The 24,499-nt window shown below is 39.4% G+C and overlaps 1 long non-coding RNA gene across 1 annotated transcript; it reads right to left on the minus strand.

Annotated features, from left to right (window-relative positions):
* Positions 1-1,864: 1,864 nt before the first annotated feature.
* Positions 1,865-24,280, minus strand: LOC111750073 (uncharacterized). The gene is made up of 4 exons (XR_002785207.2): positions 23,767-24,280; positions 5,822-5,938; positions 3,014-3,106; positions 1,865-2,624 (listed from the first exon to the last, which is right to left on the minus strand). It is a non-coding gene; the product is annotated as an uncharacterized LOC111750073 (long non-coding RNA).
* Positions 24,281-24,499: the final 219 nt, after the last annotated feature.

Below are 24,499 nucleotides of genomic sequence, written 5' to 3' on the forward strand. Positions count from 1 at the left end.
GGACCACATCTACCATGGCCTCCGCCAGACTGAGTCCAGTACAACTAGATGGTGCCTAGCTACCACCACTGACTGCTCTGACAATAGAGGGTCCTGGACAGAGCTGGAGATAAAATGTAGAACAAAATTCTAACCCAAAAAGAAAGACCACACTTGCTGGCCTGACAGAGACTAAAGAAACCCTAACAGTATGGCCCCCGGACACCCTTTCAGCTCAGTAATGAGGCCACTCCTGAGGTTCACCCTTCAGTCAAAGATTGAACAGGCCCGTGGAACAAAACAAGACTAAAGGGGCGCACCAGCCCTGGGGTGGGGACTGGAAGGTAGGAGGGAACAGTAAAGGTGGTAATAGGAACCCAGGGTTGAGAAGGGAGAGTGTTGACATGCTGTGGGGTTGTTAACCAATGTCATACACAATGTGTGTACTATTTGATGAGAAACTAGTTTGTTCTGTAAACCTTCACCTAAAGTTCATATATTAAAAAAAAAAAAAAAACTTTCTATTGAGTTGTCCATTTCTGAAATTTTGTTGTTCATCTTTTGGATTTCTACTTGCTGTTTTGTGTGATTTCTAATTGTTCATTTATTTTGACATTTTTCTTGTAGTAATTTTCCTGAATTCTTCTATTGCTTTGTCTGTATTTTCCTTGATTATGTTTTTCTTTTGATTTGTCAGTGTTTTCCTTGTCTCTTGGAGACTCCTAAATATTAGTCTTTCTTGTTCCATAGCATGTAGTTCCACTGGCTTTTCTTCTACTGGAAGATCATCTGATTCTTTGTTTTGGTCATTTGCTAGACCCATCTTGTCCTGCCTTTTTATATGTTTTGATATTGTCTGCTTTCTCTGAGACAGAAAAATTGCCATCGAGTCGATTCCGACTCATAGTGACCCTACAGGACAGAGTAGAACTGCCCCATAGGGTTTCCAAGGGGGCAACAGGTGCATTCGAATTGCTGACCTTTTGGTTAGCAGATGACCTCTTAACCACTTTGCCACCTGGGCTCCGTTTCTGAGACATTAAGGTATTTTCTTTCTTTAGTGCTTTTATTTTCATCTTTTTTTTGGTCCTACTTTTTTGTTTTGTTTTGATATGTCAGGGCAGGGGAGCTTAGCGTGTTTTGCTGCTTGCCTGTCTGTGGGTATAATAGTTCTCACCATCTTGGTCAGGGCAGCAAAAAGCAAGCAAGCCTGGTTCACTGTGCACTGGTTCGGTGATGTGGTTGAGGGCAGTCTGGGCGTTGTGCTATCTGTCTCCTGATGTTTGTCCAGCTATGTGGGAGCTTTCCCAGCCCCTTGCCAGATAGGCAGGGGTGTTGGATGGGGAGTGGTGTCGGCTTGCTTCCCACCGTTCAGCAGGTGGTCAAATGGTGGTGGTGGGGGGCAGTGTGGACTTGGTGTGGTGGCTAGCCTGAACACTAGAGTGCTCTAGCATCAGCGATATGTCAGGGGCCAGTGGGAAGGTGGGATGGCATATGAGGCTAGGTGGGGATGGGAGGGGGAGAAGAAGGAAAAGACAAGGGAGAAAGATAAACAAAATTTAAAAAGTAGCTGGTGAGTGGGGGCTGGGCAGACCTGGGGTCAGTGAGAAATGGAGGGAGGTGGCATAGGAGGCTTGGTCTGAGGTGAAGGAAAAGGAAAAGTGAGGAAAGGAAAAGAAATTGACAGCACAGTGGAGGCCGGGGAATGGGAGCAGAGCAGACCGAATGGCCAGCTGGAAGGCTGGGGATGTGATGTGTGGAGCTAGGTGGAATGAGGGAAGGAAAAGAAGGAAGAGGAACAAACACAGGCAAAAAAAAAAAAAAAAAAAAGTCACTGAGGTAGCCGGACAGAAGGGGTAGGGCGGACCGGGGTGTAGTGGTGAACACGAGTCTCCCTTGCCGAGTGGCACAGTGTGGCCTGTCAGGAAGGGGTAGAGGCAGTGCACGGGGCTAGGTGGGAGAGAGAAGGGAAAGGAAGAAAGGGAAAGAGAAAAAAAAAATGGTGCTGAGGGGAGCCAGCTGGTGGGGGATGGGGTGGACCTGGGGAGGCACTGAGCAACCTGGCCCATTGGGAAGTGGCAGAAGCAGCCTACAGGGCAGAAGGGTGAGGAGTGGGAAATTGTACACCTCTGGTTACTGGGTGCTCTGTCTTGCCATCTTTGCTTCTAAGAAGCATTCTATCCGTACTTCTTCAAAGACAGGTTTGTTCATTCTTCTGGCAGTCCATGGTATATTCCACATTCTTCACCAGCACCTTAATTCTAAGATGTCAGTTCTTCTTTGGTCTTCCTTATCCATTGTCTAGCTTTTACATGCATATGAGGCAATTGAAAACACCATGGCTTGGGTTAGGTGAACCTTAGTCCTCAAAGTGACATCTTTGCTTTTCAACACTTTAAAGAGGTCTTTTGCAGCAGATTTGCCCAATGCAATGTGTCTTTTGATTTCCTGACCACTGCTCCCATGGGCTTTGGTTGTGGAGCCAAGTAAAATGAAATCCTTGACAACTTCAATCTTTTTTCCATTTATCATGATGTTGCTTATTGGTCCAGTTGTGGAATTTTTCTTTTCTTTATGTTGAGGTAAAATCCACATTGAAGGCTGTAGTCTTTGATCTTCATCAGTAAGTGCTTCGTCTTCATTTTCTACAAGCAAGGGGGATATGTAACAGGCTATTACATAGTTAAGTAAGATAGTGGATACTTAATGATATAGAAAATGTCCACCATATTATCTTGAAAATTAATTTATTATTAATTTCTCTTTCATATAAAAGAGAATTAAAAACAATAAATATATACAATTTAAAGAAAAAATATAATGAACACCCATGTATCTACCACCTCGCTTATTAAAAAGGACATTACCACCCCTGTGTGACACTGTATGATGTTAAGTGAAACAAATAAAGCATCTTAGATAAAATACTATGTGTAAAAAAGATGATAATATGTGCAGTATAACTTAAATATAGTGTATGTATATGTATAGTAAAGACTGCAATAATATACACTAAAATATTAGCAGTTGTTACCTTAGGATGATGGCACTGTAGGTGAATTTAACTTCTTATTTGTAATTTTTTGTATTTCTTTCATTTTCGATGAACATTTATCAGTTTTATGATCTGAAAAAACATAAAAAATGTTTTACATCTATCTAAGGGAAGAGGGTAGGTTGAAAATTCAAGAAAATTCTTTTCTTTCAAGCTGGGAAGATTATAATCAGAAACTGGAAAGCAAAAGGATTTTTTATAGTTCATCATCAAAATTTGGTCTTTAATTATCATTCTTAATCAATTACTCTTAACAATATTGATCCCTTTTTGGCACAAGCTGTGAACTAGGTGAATGGTTAAAAAGAAACATAAGTGTGTAAGTGTGCTCGGTATTCAATGCCCATGGAAGCAGCAGTCAAGAAATCAAATAACACATGCATTGGGCAAATCTGCTGCAAAAAACCTCTTTAAAGTGTTAAAAAGCAAAGATGTCACTTTGAGGACTAAGGTGTGCCTGACCCAAGCCAGGTGTTTTCAGTTGCTTTATATGATATGAAAGCTGGACAATGAATAAGGACAACCGAAGAACTGACACCTTTGAATTATGTATGGGGTTGGTGAAGAATATGGAATATACCATGGACTGCCAGAAGAAAAGCCGTCAGAATGCTCCTTAGAAACAAGATGGTGAGACAACATCTTACATACTTTGGACATGTTATCAGGAGGGGCCAGTCCCTGGAGAAAGACATTGTTTTGGTCATCTAGTGTTGCTATAATAGAAATACTACAAGTGGATGGCTTTATCAAAGGGAAATTAATTTTCACACGGTCTAGTAAGCAATAAGTCCAAATTCAGGGTGTAAGCTCCAGGGGAAGGCTTTCTCTCTCTGTTGGCTCTGGAGGAAGGTCTTTGTCATCGATCTTCTCCTGGTTGAGGAGCTTCTCAGCGCAGGGACCCCAGGTTCAAAGGATGCACTCTGCTTCTGGTGCTGCTTTCTTGGTGGTATGAGGTCCCCCTGTCTCTCTGCTCATTTCTCTCTTTTATATCTCAAAGAAGATTGGCTTAAGTTGTAGATTAACCTTGTAGATTGAGCCTACATAACTGCTGCTAATCCCATCTCATTAACATCATAAAAAAAATTCTCATTAACATCACAGAGATAGGATTTACAGCATATAGGAAAATCATGTCAGATGACCAAAAGGTGGACAATCATACAATACTAGGAATCATGACCTAGCCAAGTTGACAGATACTTTTGAGGGATACAATTCAATCCATGACAGACATCATGCTTGGTAAAGTAGAGGGCCAGTGAAAAAGAGGAAGACCCCCAATGAGATGGATAGACACAGTGGCTGCAACAATGTGCTCAAGCATAACAGTGATTATGAAGATGGCACAGGACTGGGAATGTTTTGTTCTGTTGTACACAGGGTCACTATGTATTGGAACCAACTTGACGGCATCTAACAACACCTACAGGTATTCAAGGTAGCATAGAAGGAGATTTTCTTTAGTTGCATTGGTCAAAGAGCTTATGAAAGAAGAAGGCTTTGCTTTGAATTTTGAAGAATACAGAAGATTTAGATCAGTATTCTCAATCTTCATGCCCTTAGGATCCCTTTATAGCACTTTTCAAAATGATTGAGGGTCCCAAAGAACCGTTGTTTATGTGGGCTATATCTATCTGCACTTATCATATTAGCAATTTAAAGGGAAATAAAATCAAAATATTAATTATTTAAAAACAAATTACATTGAACAAAAATAATATACATTTATAAAAATAACTTTTCCAAAACAAACAAAAAAATTTAGTAAGGAAAATGGCATGTTTTACATTTTAAAATATGGCTTAATAGAAGGCAGGCAGATTCTGGTATCTACTTCTGTTGTATCACATGTCATGTACCCTCTGGAATACTCCACTGTATACTTGTGAGAGAATGAGAGTGAAAAGACAAACAGCATCTTAGTATTATTATGAATATAGTGTTGACATTATAGACCCCCTGAAAGCTGCTTTGAGAACTACTGAATAAGATAGACTGAGGACAAAATAGAGGGACGACATAATCTCAGGGGTGGGTAAGTATAAGTTATATCAGAGAGAATAAATGGACTAATCTGGTATTTGTGAAAGATTCATATGGGGGGAGGTGGGAAAGATACAGCTAGAAATGTAGGTTATGACATAATATTATGTCAATTAAAAATATTAGCTTCCTTATATATGACCATTCTCACTGACCTCCACTTTTGACTTCAGAAAGCTATGAAGGCAGGAGTGATAGAAATGTCATACTAATCCCAGATGATAACATGTGGCCAGCAGTAATCTTATTGTTTTATTGATTGGTTTATTCAGTCAATTTATTTAGTGTCTGCTACATTCCAGCATCAAACTTAAAACTGGTGATAAAACGATGAATAAGACACAATCTCTACCTTAAAAGAAATCTTAATTGGGTGAGAGATTCAGATATGAAATATATACATAACACAGTCAGTAAACTGGAAGAACACAGAGAAGAGGGCAGCTAAGTTTGATTGGGAGGTACGGTGCACAGTTCGTGGGGTGGACCGGAAGTCTTCAGAGGTTGAAGTCCCAAATACTGAGGAAGCCAGCACAAAGAAAGAAAAAAAAATGTTGAAGTCCCAAACATCAACAAGCAGTGATATCTGACCATGGTGAGAAATGCTAGAAGTATAGGAGCGACAAGTACAATACTAGATTTAGTAGAGTAAAGCTGGGGAGATGGTCAGATAGTGCTATAGAATACTTTCCTGAATATATGTTCTCTTTTGAAAAGTACATGTGTACAAAGTTTCTTTACCTTAAAGTCCTACAGTATCTTTCCACTGCTGGTCCTGGGCATCACCATCAATTAATGTCTTTATTCTCTTCTCTTGGATCACTTTTTTCAGCCCTTTTGTTCTCTGTGACTCAGTAACTAGAGTGAAGGGGAGAAAGAGGTAGTTACAATACCTTTAAACCAAGTACTGAAAACACTTTTATCAGAAGAAGTAATTATGATTACATAAGTAAATAAATAAAGAACCTGTCTTCTAGCACCACCTGCAGGGGATGAAGAAGGGTGCAAATAGGATTCAATACTTCGTTCTCTGCTGGAATATTTTCAATCCAACATTCCTTTTTGCACATCTATAAGTAAAGGGCCTAACTTTAGTAGCTGTGGGGAATACAAAAACAAATAAGAAACCATCCACTCATATCCTAAGGAAACACTGTTAGAACTTGGGGATTTTTGTATTGATTATAGTAACTAGGAAGGAACCAATTAAATCTAAACGAATTAGGTTTCTTTTGCGAAGATTGAGTGAAGAATTAACTAATCCTTTGCCTTATTACATTCTCCACTGATGGAAACTAAGAACAATGGTGACATCTGTTTTTGAGGCTTCAATCTGTGAAGTTAGTAACATGATGAGAAAGGCCTGTGTTGCACAGCATTTTATGTGGGCCAGTGAAGGTTGCTTTTTTCCTAATTTAATGCTATCCCCAGACAACTGTCTCATGAGTGGCTCTCTGCTCATCATAAGAGGGATCATATGGGAGAAGATACATGACTTAGTATAAATTCATAAGCACCTATTTGAAATAACCTTAAAGTGTGTAGTAATAAGAAGCTTTTCATTTCCTTAGCAAATCATGTCCTAGAAACTAAGAATGAGGTTTCTGAAAGTTTTTAGTCTTCTATAGTCTTGCAAACAAGTACAAAAAATTTTTCTCGTTTTCAAGCACTAAAAAAAGAAGCAGAATGTACCAGGTATACAAGAAGCAAAATAGATGAAATGAGCATTCATTACAACACCCTCAGGGCAAAGAAAGATTTCTGTTGGGTGAGTGATAAAGAATCTGAATACAGCTGATCTGCAGGATGGCTTTCGATGTTTTTCTTTGTCTAGATATGGTCTTCCTATACATACAGGCAGGATTTTTAGGGGTGTCAGTCAGTCAGCAGTCACCTTTATCACCTATCCTACAACCCTCGGCAAATGCTTACCTGAATTTGGTGTAGTCATATTCTGGTGTTTTCAATCTTTTTCACTAGGTATTTGAACTGCCTAACGCAGATTAGGAAACCCTGGTGGTGTAGTAGTTAAGAGCTATAGCTGCTAACCAAAAGGTTGGCGGTTTGAATCTACCAGGTGCTCCTTGGATACCATATGGGGCAGTTCTGCTCTGTCCTGTAGGGTCACTATGAGTCTGAATTGACTCGATGGCAACGGGTTTGGTTTTTTTAATGCAGATTAAGCCCTAAACCAACAGTCCCGATTATACCTCTTTCCAAAATAATACCATGTTACAGAAACAATGATTTGGACCAGTAAGTAGAATAACATATTGCCAGAGATAAAGGGATCTTAGAGATTATGTGTCCTATATTTCTCAAAGAATTTCTTGCTTAGTACAAATGCAGACTCTTAGGCTCTACCACAAACCTATCAATCTGAATTTCTAATGGTGGAATTCAAGATTCTGCATTTTTAATAAGCTCCTTAAATTGATATGTGTATTAAGGTTTGGGAATCACTTATCTAGTCAAATTGCTTCATATGAAAGATGAGAAAATAATATCAGAGAAATCAAGTGATTTAACAAAGTGACACAGCCAATCAATGGCAGAAACTGGACTCAGATTAAAATTTTCTGACTCCCAGGTTAGAATTTTTTCAACCCGGGACAAACTCAAGTTGTTTGTACTCGTAAATTTCACAGTAGACTTCAATAAAAAGGGAATTATTTGATTCTTTGCTCCTTGACATCCTCCAAAGATTTAATACCAATAATTTACCATTAATGGGCTCCCAAGACTTGCTAAGTAAGCTGTTGCCTTGAAATTTAGGAAATATCAACTATAGAAGCTTGTGGACAATGGTATTTTGTGATCTTGTTACCATCCTACTCTTCTTCACAATAAGATGTGCAAGATCATTTATCAACAAGAACATATACTCATTTTGCTCAAATCACAAGAGATAACAATAAAAAGTAAATGGAAAATCCTGCTACTAGTGTTAAACAAGAATATCCCACCCTCTACAGCAACATCCAAAAAAAAAAAAACCCAGTGCCGTCGAGTCGATTCCGACTCATAGTGACCCTATAGCAACATACCATATGGTATTTCCCTACCTTGTTCAGTATTTAACCTAACAATTTATTGCTCGGCGTCTTGGCAGCAAGCTGTGCAAGCTGAAGTGGAATCTGATTGAGGTGAGTTAATTAATGTGGTGGCAGCTTGGAATGTTGTCCAGCTGCCAGTGAGAATTATGTTTGTTTGCCTTTGGCCCAAGTGTGAAATGGCTGGCTGTTGATTTCAGAAGTGTGAGTGTACATTTTTATATCTTACACGAATGAATACATTTTTTGTATCCTACACATTTGGGGAAATGCTAAAATTTACTGGGTAATGTTATTTACCACTTGTGTGGCAGAAAGAGAAAGGTGGAATTTTGCCCCAGAGATTGACTTTGCATTTGTAGAAAAAGCAAAAGCAGGTGGCATATAAATCTCTGAGCAGGTAAATAGGCCGTCTGAAATTAGCTCATCTGGGCTAATGTTTTAAAGAATAATTTCTAAAAGGAGGTAAGCAAGATTGTTGAACCAGAAATGAATAACTCTTGTAATAATGAAAGAATTCTGAAAGTAGAAAACTTAGTTTTAACTTTTATTGAAATGAATGGCTTTTGGGTTTACTATTGACTTAGCGTTTAGCATTTTTATTTTCTTTCCACTAAACTCAGCCCTCTATTGAATACGTCATTTTACCATGCAGTCTTCATGCCTATCAAAAACTGATAATAGTGATCCCTGTGATGTGTTTTTGATGTTAAAGGTACTATATAGTTTTGACCTGTTGTTACTGATATGGTCAGGGGTTTCGCCAGCTCAGGCAGTCAATAACTGACACTAAATCAACAAAGTTCAAAGAAGATTTGAAGGTGTCAGGCATTATTGTTCTACTATTTTTTCTAGGTAAAATACTAGTAAGATAAAATTTCTTGACAAAAGTTTACTTTAGTAGATTAAGAAACTGGATACTTAAAAACATAAAGTATACACAAATTTCTTTCTTTTATTCCACCATTTTGAAGACATTTAAAATACACTAAAAATAAAGGAAATGCCAGGCAGGAGATATAAAGCAATTATATGAAGAAAAGTTTGCAAATCTAACAAAACAAGGATTATCAGAATCTCCTTTTTGATGGTAAAAATACTTTCTTAAATTTTGATGTTGCCACTTTAAAATAAAAGTGTTTACACTTTGGAGGATACTAATTTAAACTAAATTAACTTAAATAAAAAAATTAGTAAAAATAGTACTTTAAATTTAGACGTGTATAGAAAAAAATCATAACGTAGTTCCTATCACCTTAAAGCTTTTAATCTAAGAAAATATGGATAGCATTTTAACTTTCATTCATATAGGTGAGAGATACTTTGAGGTTTGGAATTAATCTTATTGGAAGTTAGAGAAAGGTAACAAAATTTTTTTGGTCACATGCTAAATAATAGAATATGATGACAAGTTACCACTTTTTCCAAGGGTATTTGATATAGTATTATTTATAATGTATTTTCTATGCTAAATAATTCTAAAGATAGAAGTTATTATAATTGGATATAAAGCTTACTTTATTTCCTAGTTGCTTAATTATTTTCTTTGTATTATAGACGGCATTTTCAAATATGAGACATTTTGTCCCTTTCACATAAAAAGGAAAAAATAAACCTGCTAAAAATGATTATATGCTTAAGATTATAGGGTTATCTATCATAACCTTGACCTTTCAGGCAAAAGTAAGCCCAGAGTCTTGTTTTAGGTTTTATTACTGTCAGAAGTGAATAAGAAATCAAACATTTTAATCTAATGTACACCCTATGGGCATTTCATAAGGTCAGACTTATCACAGATGTTAGCCTGAGAATGAACTCCTATAAATTTTTTAAAATTTAATTTGGGTTAGATAGTATTAGACAAAGTGTTGTCCCCTTAAACATTTCTAATGTTTTTGGTATATTTATAAGTATGTAATGGCCATGGAAGTTACCCTTACACAAAATTACCCTAAATTTGACTATTGCTCTTACACAAACTTTACATTTACAGGGTTAATGTGCTAAATACTTTTAAAAAAGGCTTTAAAAATTATCAGGACCAGGTGGAGCCAAGATGGTGGAATAGACAGACTCTTCTGGTGAGCCCTTTTACAACAAAGACCTGAAAAAACAAGTGAAACGAGTATGTTTATGAAAAGCTAGGAGCCCTGAACATCAAAGGCAAGCCTAGAAAATGAACTGAGGGGCAGGAGGAGGAAGAGATAGTTCAGAAGTGGAGAGGAGTTACTGGACCTGAATCGCGGGGAGCCCTCAGGCACCATTCTCAGGAGTGGCAGCAGTGGGCTGGTATTAGTGTTCGGCTTCAGTTTTCTCAGGGAGAAGCAGCCAGCCACACAGCCTACTCACACCTCTGGAACCAGAGAAGAACAGCGCTCTTGGCAAAAGCTAAGTACTTGCGTATATTTTACCGCGTACCCCCCCAAGCTGGCTTCAGCACCTGATTTCCCTGAGCCTGAGATAGGCCCTGTTGAGCGCCTAGAGCCATCCTCTTGGCCTTGGAGGAATAAATTTGCACTTGGGGGAAAAGATAATTTGCCAGCTCCACTAACCAGTGGAGCTCCGGACAGAAGCGGCTCCTGTCCAGGCATAAATAGTCCGTGGACTTTGAGTACCTTTCCCCTTTGCACGGACCTGTGTGGGCCTATTTCAGGAGAATAGGCCCTTGTTGGCAGACTCCAACCATTTCAGCTGTGTGGCAGAGAGGTGGGTGTTTGATGTTTGACATTGCTTTGCCTATTAAACAGGGTCCTCATCTACCCACATCAGGGACCTAAGGACTGGTGGCTCCACTCAGGTCACCCAGCCACCCCCGAGAGGGGTTCAAGGATAATTGGTACCTCACAGTTGTTACAACCAAAAACATTGGGTGCCCATGGTCTGCAGAACCCACCCACCGGTATGCTCTAGGGAACAGGGACACGCTTTCCTCAGAGACACGTGGGGGATGATTCTCAGCCCCCTGCCTTGTTCAGAGTGTGACCCCCTGCTGCAACCAGATACTAGTATCTATACCAATCACCTCTGCCCCTCTAAGACTGTAGGACAGAGCCTGTACCACACACTTGATGATCAGCTACCTGGAGACCTGAGCTGAATTCATACAAGAAAAGTGAATGGAATCCTAGACTGATATACCTGATAACAGCTCTAGCCATCTGACGACAGGACATCAGAGCTCCCAAGGCGAAAATAATCAAGCTAGCTCACTCAACCAACCCATTTGGGCATATCAGAACAAAACAAAGCAAGAAGCTATGACACAATAAGCAAACATAAAATAAGCTAATACGATAACTTACAGATGGCTCAGAGACAACAGTCAATATCAAGTCATATAAAGAAACAGACCATGGTTGCCTCAACAAACATTCAAAACAAAGAATCAAGGGATAGTCTAAGATGAAAATGCCTTCCTGGAATTACCAGAGGCAGAATACAAAAGATTAATATACATTTTTTTCAAGATATCAGGAAGGAAATGAGGCAATATGCAGAACAACCCAAGGAACACACAGATATAGCAATTGAAGAAATTAAAAAGATTATTCAGGAACATAATGAAAAATTTAATAAGCTGGAAAAATCCATGGAGAGACAGCAATCAGAAATTCAGAAGATTAACAATAAAATTACAGAAGTAGACAATTGAATAGAAAGTCAGAGGAGCAGAATTGAGCAAGTGGAAGGCAAAATTCTGAACTTGAAGATAAAGCACTTGGCACTAATATATTTGAAGAAAACTCAGATAAAAATTATCAGGACCATTTAATGAACACTAATATTAACCGAAACCCTATGGAACAGTTCTACTCTGTCCTATAGGGTTGCTATGAGTTTGAACCAAAGGGTCCTCCAATAATTCTAATGTTAAGAGATAAAAATAACACTGCATTATAGGTTTTTGAAATAATATGGAAAAATTTTGCACCTTCTATATACAAAAATGACATTTTTATTCATAGTCTTTAGACCTTCAAGAGACTTCAGGTCTCATAGTCCAGTCTGTGAAATTTAATGTGAACAAAGTAATGTCCAGAGATTTAAGGTGACTTGCTGATCCCACTTTGGTGTCTGGGGTCTTAAAAGCTTGTGAGTGGCCACCTAAGATGCATCAATTCGTTCCAAACTACCTGGAACAAAGGAGAATGAAGAACATCAAAGACACATGGAAAACATTAGCCCAAGAGACAAAAGGGCCACATAAACAAGAGACTCCAGCAGCCTGAGACCAGAAGAACCAGATGGTGCCCAACTACCACCAATGACTGCCCTGACAGGGAACACAACAGAGTCCCTGACGGAGCAGGAGAAAGTGGAGTGCAGAACTCAAATTCATGTAAAAAGACTGGACTTAATGGTCTGACTGAGACTAGAGGAACCCTAGAAGACATGGCCCCTGGACTCTCTGTTAACCCAGAACTAAAATCATTCCGACAGCCAACTCTTCAGACAAAGATCAGACTGGAGTATAAACATAAAATAATTCTTGTGAAGAGTGTGCTTCTTAGTTCAAGTAGATACACAAGACTAAATGGGTAGCTCCTGTCTGGAGGTGGAATGAGAAGGCAGAAAGGGATAGGCACTGGTTGAATGAATGGACACAGGAAACCCATGGTGGAAATGGGAATTGTGCTGTCACATTATACAGACTGCGACTAGGGTCACATAACAGTATGTATATAAATTTTTGTATGAGATTGATTTGAGCTGTAAACTTTGGCCTAAAGCACAATAAAAAAAAAAGTGACTTGCTGAAATCATGAAGAAAATCATGGTGTTATGGATTGAATTATGTCCTCCCAAAATATGTGTTGTAAAGCCCAATCTCTCTGGCTGTGGCTATGATCTCCTTTGGGAATGTGTTTTTTTTATTATGTTAATAAGGCAGGATTAATGTACAGTGTATTTTGTGTCAGTTTCTTTTGAGATGTAAGAGATTAAACAAGTGAGCGGAAGAGAGATGGGGTGAGATTCCAACTCAGCATGACCCCACGTGTGTCAGAGTAGAACAGTGCTCCGTCAGGCTTCTTCAATGGCTGATTCTTCAAAAGTAGTACATTACCAGGACTTTCTTCGGAGGCACTGTCATGGATTGAATTTTGTCTCCCCCTAAAATATGTGTGTCAGTTTGGCTGGGCCATGATTCCTGGTATTGTGTGATTTTCCTATATGTTATAAATCCTGCCTCTATGATGTTAATGACGGGGGTATCCAATCTACAAGACTGGATCCTGTCTTCAGGCAATCTCTTTTGAGGTATAAAATAGAGAAGCTAGCAGAACAACGGGGGACCTCATATCACCAAGAAAGCAGTGAAGGGAGCAAAGCATGTCCTTTGGAGCCAGGGTTGCTGCAAGGAGGGCTCCTAGTCTGGGGGAAGACTGACGAGAAGGCTGACAGAGGGAGAAAGCCTACCCCTGGAGCTGATGTCCTGATTTTGGACTTTTAGCCTACTTTACTGTGAGGAAATAAATTTCCCTTGGTTAAAGCCAGTCACTTGTATTTCTGTTATAGCAGCACTAGATGACTAAGATAGGCACCTCTGGGTAGATTCAAACCTCTAACCTTTTGGTTAGCAGCCAAGTGTGTTAACCATTTGTGCCACTCAGAGACTCCATTATTAACATTAATATCGGTATGGTACATTTGTTACAATAAACTAATATTGATACATTATTAATAACTAAAGTCCATAATTTATTCAGATTTCCTTTTTATCTAATGTCCTATGTCTGTTCCAGGATCCCATCCAGGATACCACATAAAATTTTGTGCTCCTCTTGGCTGTGATAGTTTCCTAGACTTTCCTTGTTTTTGATGGTCTTGACAGTTTTAAGGAGTATTGATCAGGTATTTTGTAGGAAGTCCCTCAATTCAGATTTGTCTCATGATTAGACTGGTTATGGGTTTCTGAGAGGAAGACCATAGAGGTAAAAAGCCTTTTCGTTACATCTTATCAAGGGTACCAAACCCACTGCCGTTGAGTCGATTCTGACTCATAGCGACCCTATAGGACAGAACAGAACTGCCCCATAGAGTTTCCAAGAAGCACCTGGTGGATTTGAACTGCCGACCCTTTGGTTAGAAGCTAACCACTATGCCACCAGGGTTTCCTTATCAAGGGTACATGCCATCAATATGATTTATCACTGTTGATGTTGACCTTGATCACCTGCCTGACGTAGTGTTTGTCAGAGTTCTTCCCTGTAAAGGTGCTTTTTATCTCCTCCTTTCCATGCTGTATTCTTAAGAAAGCCACTATGCCCAGCCCACACTTAGCTCCTATTCCTTGAGGGCAGAGTATATGTATAAATTATTTGGAATTCTTCTGCAAAGATTTGTCTCTTGTCCCTTATTTAATTGTGTATTTACTCAAGCATTTAATTACATATAATTAAATATATTCATGTATATTTTATACTTTCAGTTATAATCCAATACTACTTTCAAAAAGTTTTTTGGCTCAAATTGTACCAGCTTTGGCTATTTGGAGCTCTTTCAGTTGGTTCCTGTGTCTCTTTGACATACCTACATCATTGTGTGTGTGTGTGTGTTTTAGCATTTCCTCACTTTCTAGCACTACAAGATGTTTGAAGCTCATCTTGTATATTTCTTTCCTCTATATTTTATTTTATCCTAGAAGCAACCATTTCTCTGAGGAGCTCTGGGTCTATTTACTGGAGAATGGTATTAAAAACCAAGATCTGCGTACTAGGTGTGATCATTGCTACTGGCATGTCATTGCTTCTTACCCATTGCCATCGAGTTGATTCCAACTCATAGTGACCCTATAGGCTAGAGTAAAATTGCCCCACAGGGTTTCCAAGGCTGTCAGTCTTTACGGAAGCAGACTGCCACATCTTTTTCTTGTGGAGTGGCTGGTGGGTTCAAACTACAGACCTTTCAGTTAGCAGCCAAATGCTTAACCACTGTACCACCAGGGCTCCTTGTCATTGCTGCTAGGTCCTCTTAACTGACAAACCAAGGAAATAAATGTGTGTATACTAATCCATGCACATATACATATCTATAAATATTTCTGTATATAACCATCTGTATCTATACTAAGCTAAACAGGTCTTTTCTTTCTTTCCTGTCTTTTTAATGACCTCTTGCTTTCTTCATGTGTGATGTCCTTGATGTCATCCCACAACTTGTCTGGTCTTAGGTCATTAGTTTTCAACCCGTCAAATCTATTCTTGAGGTTGTCTTCAAATTCAGGTGGGATGTACTCAAGGTTGTACTTTGGCTCTTGTGGACTTGTTTTAATTTTCTTCAGCTTCAACTTGAACTTAAAGATGAGCAATTGATGGTCTGTTCTGCAGTTGGCCCCTGGTCTTGTTCTGACTGATGATACTGAGCTTTTTCATCTTCTCTTTCCACAAATGTATTGATTTGATTCCTGTGTATTCCATCTGGTGAGGTCCATGTGTATAGTCGCTGTTTATATTGTTAAAAAAAGGTATTTGCAATGAAGAAGTCATTGGTCTTGCAAAATTCTATCATGTGATATCTGGCGTTATTTCTATTACCAAGGCCATATTTCCCAACTACCTAGCCTTCTTCTTTGCTTCCAATCACCAGTAATTATCATTGGATGTCCTGATTGTATGTTTGATCAATTTCAGACTGCGTAAGTTGGTAAAAATCTTCAATTTCCTCATCTTTGGCCTTAGTGGTTGGCACATAAATTTGAGACAGTAGTCATATTAACCAGTCTTCCTACTAGGCGTGTGGGTATTATCACTGACATAATTAGCCTGGCAAAATAGGAGAACAAAAAGATCTTTATATCTTATAAATATGATTGTAACTTTGTTCCTTTTAAATTTAGTGTAAATGATTAGCATAATCAAATGCCTGTAAATATATAAATGCCCGAAAAAGTAGGAGTTATGATTCTCAGAAAGTGTGATGTAAAGTTGAGAACTATTGTTCTAGTTGATAATTTTTAATCAAGTATTTCACATATATAAAGAAACACAAAGAACAGTAATACCTAATACCTATGTACTTAAAAAAAAAAAATGTACTTACCAGCTATCAAATATTAATATTTTGCCTTATTTTAAAATAAAATACTAAAGATACTGTTGAAGTCCCTTTATTCACTCCCCCATTTTATTTTTCCATCTCTTCCTCCTCAGAGATATTACTATCCTTAATTTGTTTTTTGTTCTCATGAAGGTTTTTTAATACTATTTCTACATAGATAAAGGAGTCCTCCTTTATCTATGTAGAGCCCTGGTGGTGCAATATTTGCATATTCAGCTGCTAATCAAAAGGTCCTTAGTTCAAATCCACCAGCAGCCCCAAGGGAGAAAAGACCTGGCCAATCTGCTCCCGTAAAGATTACAGCCGAGGAAACCCTATGGAGTAGTCCTACTCTGTCATATAGGGTCACTATGAGTCAGAAACAACTTGACAACAGAGAACAACAACAATAGATATGTAGCTATCGCAATATCTAGCATTGTTCAGAGTGCTATATATGTATATACACACATGATATACTATACTTATTCTGCTACTTTTTTCCTCAATATTACACTTTTTCAGATTTATTAATGCTAATAGGTAACTTTGTTCAGTTTTTTCAAACTGTGGATTGCAAACTATGCTGACAAAATCAATTTAGCAGGTCATAAACTGCTTGGAAACCCTGGTGGCATAGTGGTTAAGTGCTACGGCTGCTAACCAAAAGGTCGGAGGTTCGAATCCACCAGGCGCTCCTTGGAAACCCTATGGGGCAGTTCTGCTCTGTCCTATAGGGTCACTATGAGTCGAAATCGACTTGATGGTAATGTGTTTTTTTTTGTTTGTTTGTTTAAACTGCTTTGGAAAAAAAAATAATAGAAAATAGGATACATCCCATGTACTCACTCAGCTTAAGTATTGTTTTGTGAAAGTTCTGCTTAATTGAGTTATGGTATAAAATGTTTCTTACTGTAGGTAAAACATTTGAAAGTCATAGCTCTAGGTTATTCATTTTCACTACTGTGAAATACTCAATTATATATACTATAGCTTGACTCTTTTCCTGTTAACATTTCAGTTGTTCCACTGTTTTGCTCTTAGAAACAAAGCCTTCTTGTGCACATATGCAAGAGTTTCTTTACACTTACAAGTGGAATTGCTAGGTAATAGTGTACGTGCACCTTCAACTCTGCGAGATACTGCTAAATTCCTCGTCACTGTGGTTATACCAGTTTATATTCTCATTAACAGTGCCGTAGTTCCTATTGTTACACATCACTGACATTAGACATTAAAAATGTTGTCAATCTGATGGGAGTGACATAGCAGGTCATTACTGTTTTAAGCTGCACTTCCCTGAGTTTAATGAAGTTGAGTGTGTTTTCTTGTGATTACAAGGCTTTTTAGCTTCCTCATCTGTGAATGTCCCATTTTTCTACTGAATTATCTTTAACTTATAATTTATAGCTCTTCATAAAATCTTGGCTTCAGTTCTTTGTTAAACAATATACATCATAAACATCTTTATCCTGCCTGTGGTTCTATTTTAGCTTTAGTATGTTGTTGATGAACAAGCTTCTTTAATTTTAAGGTATAAATCTTCTCAAGCTTTTCCTGTATAGTTTTTTGCTGTTTTTTTTGTCTGATCTTAAGAGATTTTACCTCTCTGAGGGTAATGATTTTTTCTATATTTCTTTTAGGAATTTTTGAAAAATTTTTTTCACATTTAGTTTTTAATTCATCAGGAACTTACTTTTGTGATTGTGAGCGGAGGTTGATGTACCATGAAACTAATGAAGCTTAAGCATCAGGTATCCTTACTTGCACAAGCCTCTTCTAAGGCCCTGGGTAAAGCCCTAGTAATTTGTTCATATGGGTTATAAGCTTTTACAAGATTTACAAAAGTGAAATATTTTGGTATTCCTTTTCTTAAAGAGAGATCCACAGATTGTTTCAGGCAACAAATTATGTAAGTTACATAAAATTTGTACTATATCCACAGGTGTGAGGTACAGATCTAATTTTTTGCCCAGATGGATACTAATTTTTCCAGTACTGGTTACTGAAATACTCAAATCCTTTCCCATTGATTTGTAATGCTGCTTCTGTCGTGTATCGAGATTTCATATATATGAGTGCTCTATGCAGTCCTGTTGTCTATCCCTCCAATTTATTTTGATCTAGGTTGGTAGGAATGTTTCTTTCTTCAGATAGGTTCTTAAACTAGGCTATTCCACTGCTAGCAGCATCTATGTATTTTAGTGAGAATTACAAACAGGAAGTTTACTAATTTTGTTTGAAACTGTTCGGTTAGTAGAAAAGCACATTAAAATGTTTTGTAGTTGGGTAGAAGTTGGGATTCTACCTAGTTCTAGTGTTTGACACTCTGGAGAATCAGGAGAGATAAGAGATAATCTACTTCTTTAATAGATGGTAACATTAAAACTGATAACTTATGTCTTGACTGATTTTCTCACATAGTTCTAAATGCTTTTTTTAATGTCACACAACTTTATACACATTTCACTTAGTCATATTATATTTTAGTCATTCATTTATATTTGATTCCAACAAGACAGAGCTCCTTCCATGTAGGCATACCTCAGTGCCTGGCATGGTATAGGCCACTTCATGTGCATTCAAACAATGTCTTTAATGAGTGAATTCAAAATACCAAACTAACATATTTGAAGAACTTGAACCATTATTTCTGGTTTACTACAAATTGGCTATCCTCTGCCCAACTTCCATAGTGAGATAATGCCTATGCAGCTTGCACAGATACTCGTTTACAGTTGATGCTTAGGTTACATTAAAATTCTTTGTGTTTTAACTTTTTAGAAAGCTAGTCAGGAGTGCTTTCTAGAGCTAATTAGTGTATATGACTTTAAATCCAGAAGACATTCGTTTTTGTTCTCATAATTCTATTGCAATAATTAATGTTCTTTTTTTCTTCTGTATCCATTTTTTCTTCTCAAAAGGGAAATGAATACTTGAAGTCAGAAGACTGGGACTGACTGGCTGTGACTGTTAGTTCACACTTAACCTTTCCCTATCTGAGCTTCCTCATCTTGCCATATGTTATACCCACCTTCTAGTTTGTTGAAAAATAAAAAAATGAAATAATATGTGGAAAAACGCTGTATAAATGTAAATTACTATTATAAGCCATTTGAAACTAAGTAATGGTAGAAGGCTTAAGAGTTGTTACTTAAATTTTGTTATAAATACAGTAAGGTATAACATGCAAATGAGCATACAATGAGTAACTCAGCAATGTCTAGGTATATTTTAAAATTTAATTAAAAATGATTATTATCATGAGTAAATCAAGTTACAATTTTAATGTTCCTGAACCAACAAAGAGCCCTGGTGGCGCAGTGGTTAAGAGCTTGGCTGCTAACCAAAAGGTTGGCAGTTCGAACTAATAGATTATGTTCAGCTCATGCTTACCATTCGCATCTACTTCTGACACACCACCTGTTGAAAACCCCATGGAGTACAGTTCTACGGTGACACACAAGGGGTGGGAGGCCTAAGTTGGAATCACCTTGACAGCAATCAATGCTATCACCTAAGAATTGGTTAAAATAATGCTTCCTGCTGTAACAGATTAAGCCGCTGAGATTTTGGGGTTTAACAGTAGTTTATTTCTCCATTATGTAAAATCCTAATAGACGTTACTAATGAGAGTGCACTCCTTTGGGCAGTGATTCAGACTCAGTCTCCTATTTTTTGTCCTCCTCGGTGGACCTTGGAGACATCTGTGGATCCTAATGGGTTTGCTAATGGGTGAAGACTTATATGAGCCAAGCCAGGAAATGGCCTAAATGGCCTAAATCACATTTAGGTGGTCAGAAGCCAAACACTTGACAACACCTGATAGTAAGAGAGCCTGGATAATAATCTAGGCCATGCACAGGAACAAAAGGAAAATGATTTGCTTTTCACTGAACAATTGTTATTCCGCTGAATAACTGTTAAAGTCAATCTCTGCCACAACCTATTAAATACCAGATAATAAGCAAGGTGCTAGGAATATACTCCCCATACTTGAAGATCTCATATATACACTACACATAATAGAAAAATAATCAGAAAAATAAGGATGAAAGAAAAGAGATGAAGGAAAGAAAAATGAATCACTTTTCATTTCAGCTTTTTGGATTTTCGAGACTTTCAAGTTTAAGCTGCTGTTGGTTTATTGATAAGATTTTTCCCTCACCCCCCAAAAGGAGTCTTTCTCTACCCTTTTCAGTCTTTCAAATACCACTCAAGCCTTTCAAAGCTTCACCTGACTCTGGAGAACTATTGCCTGTATAACCAATCTGCTTCACTTTTTATTTATGGGGAAAAAAAATCTTACAATAAAAAGACATATATAGTCATAGGAGGTCTGTAAATGTGACATTTAAAAAATCATTAGCAGTGAAACATACACAGTGAAAGAAAATTTATCTCGACTGCTTACAGAATAGGGCACAACGGTGCACAGGTTGAAAACCAATAATTTTTTTCTTCTAATTTTTTTTTATTGTACTTTAGATGAAAGGTTTACAGAGCAAGCCAGTTTCTCATTTAACAATACACATATTGTTTTGTGATGTTGGTTGCCAACCCACAACATGTCAACACTCTCACCTTCTTGCCTTTGGATTCTCCATTACCAGCTTTCCTGTTCCCTCCTGCCTTCTCGTCCTTGCCCCTGGGCTGGTGTGCCCATTTAGTCTCGTTTTGTGTGCCTGTCTAATCTTTGGCTGAAGGGTGAACCTCAGGAGTGACTTCAGTGCTGAGTTAAAAGGATGTCTGGGGGCTACACTCTTGGGGTTTCTCCAGTTTCTGTCAGACCAGTAACTCTGGTCTTTTTTTGTGAGTTAGAGTTTTGTTCTACGTTTTTCTCCAGCTCTGTTTGGGACCCTGTATTTTGATCCCTGCCAGCGCAGTCGGTGGTGGTAGCCGGGCACTACCTAATTGTGCTGGACTCAGTCTGGTAGAGGCTGGGGTCGTTGTGGTCCATTAGTCCTTTGGACTAATCTTTCCCTTGTATCCTTGGTTTTCTTTATTCTCCCCTGCTCCAGACAGGGTGGTACCAGTGGCATATTTTAGACGGCTGCTCACAAGCTTTTAAGATTTGGGTGAAATTGAGTTGATTATTTCCAATAAAAAACAAATCTAACCTCTTGGCATTCTTGCTATGCCTCTTTTCTATTGCAGTTACTGAACCTCTTTCAAGAAATAAATTTTAAATTCCTGGAAAGAGTTTTAGGAATTTTCACATTTACTTGTTATGATGCATTTTCAACGAAATGCAATGACGACATGGGTGTGCAGTTTAAGAACTTTATAAAGTCTATTTTCAAAATGCAGTGATAGGGGAACTAAAATGATATTGTCTGACCCCAGTGACCCAGACCTGATGAATTTTAGCTCTAGAAAGACCAAATTCAGGGGTATCCTTAACTGAAACTCATATGAATTCCCAAGAGGAGGTGATGAGGATGCCCCAGGAATTGGGAAGGAGGACGTGGAGATTAATGTGAAGGCAATGTTTGATCCTGAGCATCGTAGCAAACCTGACCCAGCAACTCCTTGTCTCATATTCCTGTGTCTCACTGCTGGTGAACTCCACGACCCACTGGTAGCAGCTGGCGTCAAAGTAAGGTCAGCAATCAAGATTGTGCAAGGAGGTGTTCTTTAGTCAGCATCTTCAATACTTCACCCTAAATCCATCATTGGTAAAGAACCTAATTTTACACAGAGGCTGCATCCATCTACAAAACTAGATCAACTCCAACCATGAGCTGGTGCACCAGGGCTTTGATTTGGGTTGTTCTGGTTCAAACCCCTGCTGAGAAGTTCCATTTCTCACAAGTTCCCAGGCCTTGCTAATGCTGCTGCTTAGGAGCCAATTCTGAGCACCACTAATAGAGCAGTGGGTCTCAACATTTATTATAAATAAGAACCACCTGGGGATCTTGTTAAAATGTAGATTCTGAATCTTACTTGGGTTGGAAATGCAAATTCTCAGCAGCAGTTCAAACGGAACTAACTGGTTTAAAGCCCTTTGGAGAACTCTTGTGGACTTCTAAACATGGAACTTACGTAGCCCAGGAAAAAGCTGGAAACCCTGGTGGCGTAGTGGTTAAGCGCTACAGCTGCTAACCAAGAGGTCAGCAGTTCAAATCCGCCAGGTGCTCCTTGGAAACTCTATGGGGCAGTTCTACTCTGTCCTATAGCGTGTGTATGAGTCGAAAAAGCTGATGGTCCAGGTTAAGGTGGTCTCAAGTTACTCCTAAATGACAACATATGACAAAAAGAGCCTACTTAAACCAGTTCTTTAATGGTACAATTGCTATCACATGTTACTAAAGAGATCTCAGCATTCTTTGAAGCTGAGAAGCACACAACAAATGTACTGGAGAAGTTATCTCCAATATGCAGGTACTGATCCCTACGAAGAAGTACTAAGGTTAGCTCCCAAGGAATTTCCTGATTTGTCAACTGCTGCAAACTACTGGAACAGGAAGAACACACCATCTTAAGGCGGCTTCCAAGCATCAGAATGCACCCCAGGTTCCACGATCACAATCCCCATGCTTGTTTGTGATCAACCAGAAGAATCCTATGTGGAGGGGATAACCTCTCCTCTACGAGTAAGGAAGATGCTGCTACCATCTTGAGCACTGGCATTAAAAAAAAAAAAAAACGCAGTGGTAAGTGTTTTCTTCAGAGGTTAAAATCAGAGAAGCTGGTCAAAAATTAGGAAGTGTACCCTATCCTATTCTTTTAAGCCTGCTGTATATTTTCCGATTTAGGCGTTTCAGTTCCTTGACCGCAAGTTACTGGATGGAAAAGTAATACACATCCACTAAAACCCAAACCAAACCATTTTGAGTGGAGGCAATTCCAACTCATAGTGACCCTATAGGACAGAACAGAACTGCCCCCGTAGCGTTTCCAAGGCTGTAAATCTTTACTGAAGCAGACTGCCACGTCTTTCTCCCCAGGAGACCAGCTGGTAAAACCAACACTGATCCTAAAACTCTGAATTCATTCCTTATCAGCCACTTCTTTTCGTTTTGTTTTTAGGCTTCTCATTTCCTTCGTTCTTCTGATATTCTCAGGGCCTTTTTGAAGTCCCAAACCAATCCGCAACCCAACGCTTCTCCACAATCTTCTCTAGACCATTCCTCCTCTGCTCTGCATATGCAAACATGGATTTTTTAAAATTTTATTGCGAAAATAACAGACCGCGTGGATTGGTCTACTCGTTTGGTCAAAACGCATTCTCCAAAATTGTACCTCTTAATCCTTACAAGGTCTTTTCCACAGCCACCCTGCCTCCAGCAAATAACCCCCAGATCTAACTTTAAATCCGCTCGAAGCTGCTCCAGGTGCCTCCCTACCTCGCTCCTCCTACCTGAGGCCTTATTGCCACTGCCCTCCCTACTGATCCCAAGCTCCTCCCAGGCTTTCCATTTCCTAAGAGGAAAAAGCGCCTCTCATCTCCCAGGGCTTCAAACAGTAGGACCCCCTTTCTACCTCTTCATCTGACCCGCAGCCCTCCGTGCTTCCCCACCCTGGCCCGACCTCCTCCTCAGAAACCGCCGCGGGTGCCTTAGTCTCACTAAAAAAACCCAGTGCACTACTCACAGTAATGCTCCCTCGGAGATCCACTTCCGGATTTCCGGTGCCTCCGCTCTACTAGTCCGCCCCCACTCCCCGGGGCACTTGCTAGGGCTTTGTCCTCACCACTAGCGGGGTCGAAGTGGGGACGCAGGCTAGTGAAGCTGAAAAGTGTCTCCTCCGAGAGGATGCATGGAGTTGCTTTTCTAGCCTGACAAATCTGGTCCGGCTGCGGAATCGGGCGGTAGCGGTGGAGGGACAGTTTGTTTTGCGCACCGTTTGGGACACACCCGGAAGTGGTGCTCTAGAGGAGCTACGCCGCCGTCGCGAGCCGATGCCAGGTACCGGGAGGTGGAGGGGATGCCACGGTACTCTTTGGCGTGAGTGTCAGCCGAGGGTGGAGTGTGGCGGCTGGGCAGGAGCGGGTCTGGTTCTAGCTGTGGTTCTGCGGTGGTAGATCCGGCTGAGTTCCGGGAGGCGAGGGCCTCACGGGGCTGTTGGGCTAGTGACGGCGTGCAGCGCCTAAAGGGGGTTCCGCCTCACCTTATTCTCCCACTCCTGGGAACCACTCTCCTCGGGTCACTATCTCCTCCTCCCCACCTCGCCTGGCGGAGTTGAGGGGAGTTCTGCCAGTGAGGAAGACCCGGCTGGACGAGTGAGTCTACTTGAGGTTTCTCTGCTTCTGGGAGGAGGCGAGAGGCTGCACTGGTCGGGAGTGCTGCTTTTCGGTCTCTCCAATCCTTTCTGAAAATTACTTTTT

Source organism: Loxodonta africana, chromosome 14, assembly GCF_030014295.1.
Source record: "Loxodonta africana isolate mLoxAfr1 chromosome 14, mLoxAfr1.hap2, whole genome shotgun sequence".
Taxonomy (NCBI): domain Eukaryota; kingdom Metazoa; phylum Chordata; class Mammalia; order Proboscidea; family Elephantidae; genus Loxodonta; species Loxodonta africana.